Genomic DNA, 8,163 nt, shown 5'->3' on the forward strand with positions numbered 1-8,163 from the left:
GTGACTGTAGTATTTCCATTTGGCCGTCAGCCTGACGGGTAACATGACATCAGGGCTGTTGCAGGATTGCACCTGGAAGCTCGTGGTAACTGTGGCCACTGCAGGATCCAGATTAAAGGGTCGTCCTCTTCTATTGTGAGCAGAATGAAGTTAGTGAACTGGTCCCAGCTCAGTTTGTCTATTTCTCTTTGTGCGGGTCAAGGTGTTTTCCTACTGGACAGCAGAGTAAAGCCCCAGTAATGTCCAGTATCTGCTCAGAGTTTAACTTGCTTTAAAAAGCAGTGCTACGAGAAAACCAGAATGTATAAACTGTGCAAGATGCAGAAAACCTGCAATTGTGAAGCTCTTTGAACTGCACTGACCTGTATGAAAGGTGCAATAGGAATATGGTTTGATTAACTGAAGGTTGATCCAGACACTCATCATAGACTCATTTATTGTAACATAATGATAATTATTATTATCATAGTGCAACACCGTGTGATGGAAATTCATCTTGAGATTCGAAATAATGAAATTCTCAGACTGGAGTTGCCTTTGAGTCTTTTTAATAGTAAGCTCTGCAGAGGTTACACAACAAGCACGGGTGCTCAAAGTGGAACTGGCCGCAAGTTCACAAAAGCCAGAACTTATACAAAGAGGCGTTTCATAAAACATAATATGAAAAAAAGACATGAAATCATCATCTGTGTCTATCTGCTGTAGCAGTTGGAAGAAAACATCACCGAATAAGGGTATACACCCTGTTTGTCAAGATCACAGCAGTGAGACACCGCCAAATAAGGGTTCCATCCTGTCAGGTAGACAGTATCACAGCCGTGAGACACCTGGTCAGTGGAATTTTCCACTACAACCGTTTGGTGACCAACACATAGAGAAAGCACAAAACAAGAGGCGGAACTAACATCGTCAACAACAACTCGAGCGATAAGAAAAGTAGAAGGAGAGATTGATCAGCATTATTCTTCTGAACTGTATATAAAGGGGAAGTCTTCCTCTGCCCCAACAGGATTCCAACGTCTCACAGACGAAGGTAAGAGCTCTGAAACTACTTTCTGACTTTACTGAAGGATTTCTTCAGTCATTAGAAGCTTCGTTCTTGTCTAGAACAGTTTTATTTCTGTATGTGAGCTCTATTGCTGTCTGCTATTCTTTTATATTGTTTGCTTTTTAACTGTTTCATATTGTTTGCCTTACATTTTTAAATGTTTACTTGTAAAGCACATTGTTACTGAGTTTTGAACGTGTTATGTATAAAAGTGTATTGTTGTTCTGACTGGTGTGTTCTTCAGTGCTGTATATGAGGAGATGTTTTCCTCTGCCCCAACAGGCTTCCACCATCTCAGTGAAGAAGGTAAGAGCTCTGAAAACAACGGTGTGATAGTTAATGAAATATAATGTAATGCTGTCCCATCAATATAAGGCAAACATATCTTTAAAAACCTTTCAACTGTTTAATATAAAGTCAGTGAATGCATTCAGCCAATTACCCACTTTTTTCATATAACTGTTCAATCGTTGTAGAAACAGAAATCTAAAACTGGGGGTTTATTCATGTTGCCAGATATTAAATCTCATACAAGCCGGAGACCTAAAGGAGCCGACACTAGTGAGCTCGTTTTTAAACTTTCTTGAATGTGTTTAGGACTTTTTACTCCGTCCCTCATCTCTTCCTCATCTCTTCCTCTATACATCAGTGGTAAGTCAGGATTTTGTCTTTACTTACTTTCTGTATTCTTCTTTAATGTCGTTGCTTACTGTCTAAATATGTTGAGTCTGTGTCATTACACTGACATTCGTATGTTTGCTGTTTCTTCCTCTTTCTTCTTCTTTCTGAACTTTACTTTTGAAATCTAATGAGTTTAGTCCATAGACTGTAAATAAAAATGGATGACATGTGTCCACTTCTTCCTACTATCCAGAAAGGAAACAAGACAGTGGCTTCATATTTCCGGAGCTGACATGTCATCCATCTTTCCATTCAGTCTATGATTTAGTCAAATAATATCTAACATGATTCCCTTTGGCACGTTACAGTCCTTCTCTGCTGCAAACATGAGGAACCTGATCTCTGTGGCTGTGATCGTTACTGTGGCATTCACAGTAGCAGGCCTGAAACTCAGAGGAAAAGAAGTTTGTGTCACTTTCTTTAGTTTATTTATTCTTCCACTGCATCTGCAAAATCATTATTTCAATTCAGTTTGATTTGATGTTACAGTTTATTGGTAAAATGTTCATTTGGTAACATGCGTCTCTTCTGTCTCCCTTTCTCCCAACCAAAGGTGCAGTTTGGAGACATAATTGCTTTTTCACCTACGTGTAAACCGGGTGTTACATATCAGCATTATGCTGTTTATGTGGGCGACAGATTTCCTGGCCAAGGCGACATATTTGAACGCACAAGTACGTGCACCTACAAACTATGTCCTTCATTGAAAGCAGCAATACAACTCCCTCAGATGTGAAACCATTTATCACCACACTGAAAAACCCTGTGAGAAAAATTGAATGAAAGTTCCTCTGTCTTGTTCACATAAAGCTCTGAGTTATAATGAGAATAATTACCACCACTCAAAGTTTAAACAGAAACACTGTTGGTAGATCAGCAGAAGTTAGAACAACATGTTGTTTTTATGATAATCTTTTCCTTTATTAGGGCCATGTTGAAGAAAAACACATCTGAGATTCTGAGAGAAGTCGTAATATTACAAGAAAACATTTAAAGTTTAGTAATAATAAATAAAGTAATAATTTTAGGCTACGTGTCACGTTACATCCCAGAAGCTCTGTCTCCTGTGTTAAAATGAGGAATGTGCAGCATCTTGTTTAGTTAAACTTTAGAATAAGTTTCATGAATATCAAAATCCTTGATGTTTTGTCTCATCTCATCCTTTAGACATGGAAAATATCATTGCAAACTATTGGCTTGTTAGCATTGTCTCTGTGAACATCTTAGCATGCTAACACTAGCATATGACGTCAACCAAATGCCGCGTTCCATTACACCGCGGAGCTCCGAATTGGAAGTTGCAACCGGAACGCCCTCTCAAGTTCGAATGCCGACTTGGACTTTGAAATCCAAGATGGCCACTCCGTGTATCAACAGCTAAAGTTGTTACTGTTTATAATCACTTCTCTCATTAGATTTGTCGTACACATAGTACTGTCCAATTACGTTCTGCGGACGTGTTACTACGTCGTTGGTATGCGTGAAATGTGACGTCATTCCGAGGTGTAACTGATTATAGTCTATGGCTCAAACCAATGTTTAGCATCATAGAGCTGCTAGCGTGGCTGCAGGCTACAAGAGCAGATAGACAAGAATAAATAATACAGAATAAATTTTATCTGTAATGTTCAAACACTAACCCTAACATTTTATTCTCCTTCTATTTGTAGAACATCCTGTGATTAAGGTGTGGCCAGCCTGCATATTCTCTGAACTCGAGTCTTCTGACGACCATTATGTTTTCAATTACCTCGACGGATATAAGGGTAAAAAGGGAAAGGTATTCACCAAAGGCAGTGAGAAGGAAATGATGGCCCGCATCAACGAGACATATGCCAAGTGTAGACGGTATAAGCTTCTCAACAACAACTGTGAACAACTTGCTACCTATGTGCGTTACGGAAGGAAGGTAACACTCCAGGTATGTGGCTGATTTCACCGCATTTTGATAGGATCTAATAATGAATTAAAACCAAACCAAGATGTCCCATCTGCTAACATGGAAGAGGCAGGGTTTATGACCTGTACTGCAGTGAGCTCCTTCAGCCACCAGATGGCAATCAAGACTCCTGGGCTTCACTTTTGGGGAGCTGTCATATCTCTTTAGACTCCATGTTAGCAGATGGGACGTGGACAAAACAAAAAAATCAAGGAAGACGTTAAAAAGAGCTTCTCAAAGATGGTTTCTGTCTGTTTAGTTAGTTCTTATCTCACTGGTGTTTGTTAAAGTGTTCGTGTTTCTCCTAAGTTCGGTTTTAATTTGTTATTTAAACTGGGTGAAACGTCATGATTGACAGCTGAGACTGACTCCTGACTCCTGTGCAGACTGAAGATGGCAGCGTTCGTATCTGGGAGACTTCAGGATATATTCATAAAGTCCAAATAAGGATTTTCTGTTAACGTACCACTCCTCAGTGTCCCAGTTTGTCCCAGTGGTTTTTGGTTCATTGTGTTTATTCCAAACATCAATGTATTTAATCTAATTATGAGGTTTCCTTCTGGGACAGACCTCAGTTCTGGTTTCTCTAAAGGATGCACATTGAGTTTAATGCACCTGCTGCTTATTGCTTGGATGTTCTGTGATAGTTATATTCTTAACTGTCCATAAGACCACATTGAATTATATTAATGACTTTTTTTTTTTTATAGTTCAACGGGAATGCAGGGCGATTCTGTAAAGTACCTCCAGGCGAAAATAAAGAAGAGATGTGGAAGTACGTGACGGAAGGGTCTGAGTGCCAAGTTCACGCCGCCTCCTCCAACGGCTAACAAGCATTTTATCAGTCAACCCAGTCGGATTGACTTCTTTATCTCTTATTGCTCTTTCCTTATGCGATATGAGTTTTTGAAAATAAAAAATGAGCAAGTACTCTGGGTCTTGTCCTGTTTCTGTTGATATGGTATGGATATGAGAAGTACCTATGGTGCTTCAAATAAATGAGCAGGATATTTTAGTGTCCACCAGAATCATCACAGTTATACATCAAAGATACATATAAAACGTGGTACATGTTAACGAAACACTTGATATGGTCTGATTTAAAGTCAAATACAGCATAAAGTACTGTGTGCATTGGTGCGTGGATATCATGTAACTGACAGGTACTGTCATCCAATGGGTCCAGGTGGAAGGTGTAGGTGGGCGTGGAGTCGGTCAGGCTCCACCCCCTCCAAATATGGTTACTCTTGATTTCAAAAAGATGGCGCTGGACAAAATGCCAAACTTGAGGTTTGAAAATGGCCGCTCACAAACCAGTGGGTGACGTCACGGTGGGTTGATAACCACGGTTTAACTTGGGCTGCTCACCTGACCCTTTAACCTCTGACTATACACAGACAACTGCAAAGAAACAGCTGTAATAGATTTAAAACAATTAACTGACCAGTCACTCAACAGAAGATGAATCATTAAATGCTCCCCACTAAATTTACATCTGACCAATATGTAATGGTCACCCCCTCCTCCAACAGTTTGGTGAAATCTGTCGAGAAGTTTTTGCAAAATCTTGCAAACAATAAACCCACAAACAAGTAAACAACCAGATGAAGACAAACAATGAGGAACTTGGCAGAGTAAACAACACAGGACACTGGGAAGCCACCAGGCAAAGTTTAATGAATTTATCTGCATTGTCAAACAGGTTATGACAAAAATAAATAAAATCACACACTGGAATACTCCAAGAAACATGTAATAATATTCATTGCATCAACTGCAGTCATGCTATTTGACATGTTACACCTATGTGACAGTTTTTGTATTTCAAATCAATGCTCTGGTACAAAAAGCAAAGCTCCTTTATGGTTTTGTGGGTTAAAGTTTTGTGATCGACTTGCAGAGGAGAAATGTTGGAATGCATTAAAACTGAAGTCAAAATACAAGCATAAAAAAACCTATTGTCTTAGAATAAATAAACAGCGGTATCTCCGAGCTGTCTGAGCCACAGTCACGTGATGGGAGCGAGATTCTTCAGTAGGCTGAAGACTCACATGAGACCACTTCTATGTTTTACATTTACACCTAGATGTTTGAGTTGAAACTGTGTTCAGTGTCTCATGCTGACTTATTTCGGGAAAAAGCAACTTATAAAACACTTGTCTGGTCTAAAAAGCTCCGAGCACAGAGCCGCTTTCTCTTCTTTCACTGTCACCATATCCCTTTCACCAGAAGAGTGGTGGCCGGGCATTCTCCACAGGCCGGATGCTCCTTGGCCTCCTCCATCTCCTCAGGCTCTCGCCCCATTGGGTGAACTGCTTGGACAGCAGAAACATTCTGTCAATCACACTTCAAAGGGTCAGTGGGGAGCTTTTGTCTGTAGCTGGTCAGAGGTCATGAGACAAGGTGTACATTTCTTTTTTACAATGGCTGAAGGACACATAAGTTAACACTAACAGAAAAGAGTCAGACTGGCTTTACTGCAAAATGGATGATTTAAGAATTAAGGTATCGCTTATCCGTGTCTTTATCCCTTAGCATGAGACGACGCACAAAAGTCTGTAACTATATGAAGTTTAACATTCTTATGGCTCTTAAACAGTTTGTGTCTATATTTTACCATTTTGTTGTATTCTCAAAAAGCTTTTACTTCCAGCGACTGAATCTCAGTCTGGTCTGTGAAAGATCCAGAGTGAGTCAACAGATTAAATGAGAGAGAGAGAGAGAGAGAGAGAGAGAGAGAGAGAGAGAGAGGAGAGAGAGAGAGAGAGAGAGAGAGAGAGAGAGAGAGAGAGAGAGAGAGAGAGAGAGAGAGAGAGAGAGAGAGAGAGAGAGAGAGAGAGAGAGAGAGAGAGAGAGAGAGAGAGAGAGAGACACACACACACACACACACACACACACACAAGCACACACACACACACACACACACACACACACACACACACACACACACACACACACACACACACACACACACACACACACACACACACACACACACACAAAGAGGTTGATTTGAGAGAAAGAAAAGGTGGTTACCTGTTCTTTAATGTGAATCTGAGAGACGCTGTAACTTCTTGGTAAAGGTTGGCTCTGGGTACATCTGTGGAACAACAGAAATACATGTGGGATGAACTCTCCCAGTGCCGAGGTGGTTTGTCTTCGAGTCTCATGATGTCCGTCAGGTGAACTCACCTCTGATGTAGGTGCTGTCCAAGGCGGCTGGAGGCTGCTGACCTGCTCCAGCAAAGCAGCCTGGGAGAGCAGGAAGTCCTCTCTGTACACACAGCAGCACCACAATGAGCAGGTGATAACTTACATAATGTATTATATCAACACTAAGTCACATGTAAACACAACACATGAGAAATATTCAAATTTAGAGCCATATAAAACTAAATACACAACATATGTTGTCTTCATTTGATTAATCTGTCCCAGAATATTACCAGCGGTGATGAACTCCAGCTTCATAGCCCGGTACGGTGATGTGGTCCGTGAACCAAAACTGCAATTTCATAAGGTCCTCAATCAAAATTCACAACAACAAGGTGCTCAACAAACAAAGAAGAAAATCTGACCAAACAAAAATCCAGCACCGACATTTGAATTTCAAACTTGCAATTTCAAGCCCTTAAACATTTTTGTTCAGTGTGGGAAACGGAATGAAATTGGCTTATATTACATTTTAATGTTGTAGCCTTGCAATGTTTCTTCACCTGCTCTTTTTGGAGTATCTTGATGTATGAAAATAAAAAGTAACACCATGCTTCTGTGTAATCTAGGTTGTCAGTACTGGATCCAAATCGGTGTGTGTGATCTACTCCTTCTTTGTGCAGTGGATCTCACTGTTCTCTTTGTTGGCTGTGTCTGCCAGACCTGCCTGGATCCAAGCTGTGAGACTCTTACACACACGCAGAACAGACAGCACGCACTGGGGATTTATCATAGGACTTCACAAAGGGTACTGAAAATTCATTTAGTTCATTTCATTACCGTGTTGGAGCAACACTATAAGTGTCATTGGTAGCACTACACACCGAACACAGAGTAAAAACACATGAGCCTAAACTCCAGTGAAACAGGGATGACGTGGAGCAACAACACAATGAAACAGCATTTTAATATGTGCACTTAACTCTATCAATGTTTCAAAAAGACTGAACATGGTTTTTAGTTATTACTTTATTATTTAAACTCATTTTCTGTTGACTTTAGGAAACAACAAACTGAAGTAGGACACCGTGGCACATTGTTCCATCCCTGGAAATACATGTACCACAAAACACATCCACATCAATGCCCCTTTGTCTGCTGCAAGTATTTTCCTCATCATATGATGCTCTGATGAGACGCTACTCTCAGGCTCAGGAGAAACATTCAATCTTCTCAGCCCCTCTGAAATATAGCAACTATCATATTAATGCACAGTTAATAGTTGACGAATGTATTTTTCCTGGAAACCAGTGGTTTCACTACTTCAGTTAGTTTATAATTT

The 8,163-nt window shown here is 40.2% G+C and overlaps 1 long non-coding RNA gene across 1 annotated transcript; it reads left to right on the plus strand.

Annotated features, from left to right (window-relative positions):
* Positions 1-774: 774 nt before the first annotated feature.
* Positions 775-3,317, plus strand: LOC124852287. Its single transcript, XR_007032900.1, has 5 exons — positions 775-1,033; positions 1,331-1,354; positions 1,646-1,699; positions 2,038-2,133; positions 2,283-3,317. It is a non-coding gene; the product is annotated as an uncharacterized LOC124852287 (long non-coding RNA).
* Positions 3,318-8,163: the final 4,846 nt, after the last annotated feature.

Source organism: Hippoglossus stenolepis, chromosome 8, assembly GCF_022539355.2.
Source record: "Hippoglossus stenolepis isolate QCI-W04-F060 chromosome 8, HSTE1.2, whole genome shotgun sequence".
NCBI classification, from domain to species: domain Eukaryota; kingdom Metazoa; phylum Chordata; class Actinopteri; order Pleuronectiformes; family Pleuronectidae; genus Hippoglossus; species Hippoglossus stenolepis.